We start from the raw sequence: 1,222 nt of genomic DNA, 5'->3' as shown, positions 1-1,222 counted from the left end.
CTTAGATCTTTTAACGATTATTGTTAAAGAACTAACTTACCACACGCAGACTTGAGCCATGCTCAGTATGTTTCTTCGAAGCATATTGATTTTCCCCTAACCTAACCCCCTAGCCCTAACCCTAGCCCTAGCCCTAGCCCTAACCCTAGCCCTAACCCTAACGATTATTGTTAGAGAATTAACTTACCACACGCAGACCTGAGCCATGCTCAGTATGTTTCTTAGAAGCATATCTATTTTCCCCTAACATAACCCACTAACCTTAGCCCTAACCCTAACCCTTGCCCTAACTCTAACCCTAGCCCTAACCCTAGCCCCCACACTTACCCCACTAGCACACTTGCCCCACTAGCACACTTGCCCTAACCCGCACACTTACCCCACTAGCACACTTACCCCACTAGCACAATCACCCTAACTCGCACACTTACCCCACTAGCACACTTACCCCACTAGCACACTGACCCCACTAGCACACTTACCCTAACCCGCACACGGACCCCACTACCACACTTACCTCACTAACACACTAACCCAACCCGCACACTTACCCCACTAGCACACTAACCCTAACCCGCACACTTACCCCACTAGCACACTGACCCCACTAGCACACTTACCTCACTAACACACTAACCCAACCCGCACAATTACCCCACTAGCACACTTACCCCACTAGCACACTAACCCTAACCTGCACACTAACCCTAACCTGCACACTTACCCCACTAGCACACTAACCCCACTAGCACACTTACCCCAACCCCCACGCTTACCCCACTAGCACACGTACCCCACTAGCACACTTGCCCCAACCCGCACACTTGCCCCAATAGCACACTTGCCCCACTAGCACACTTACCCTAACCCGCACACTGACCCCACTAGCACACTTACCCCACTAGTACACTAACCCTAACCCGCACACTTACCCCACTAACACACTAATCCCACTAGTACAGTAACCCTAACCCGCACACTTACCCCACTAACACACTGACCCCACTAGCACACTTACCCCACTAACACACTAACCCTAACCCGCACACTGACCCCACTAGCACACTTACCCCACTAGTACACTAACCCTAACCCGCACACTTACCCCACTAGCACACTAATCCCACTAGTACAGTAACCCTAACCCGCACACTTACCCCACTAGCACACTGACCCCACTAGCACACTTACCCTAACACGCACACTTACCCCACTAGCACAC

The sequence above is a fragment of the Stegastes partitus genome, unplaced genomic scaffold, assembly GCF_000690725.1.
Source record: "Stegastes partitus isolate 25-593 unplaced genomic scaffold, Stegastes_partitus-1.0.2 Scaffold2267, whole genome shotgun sequence".
In the NCBI taxonomy this organism is placed as follows: domain Eukaryota; kingdom Metazoa; phylum Chordata; class Actinopteri; family Pomacentridae; genus Stegastes; species Stegastes partitus.
This window is presented reverse-complemented; position numbering follows the sequence as displayed.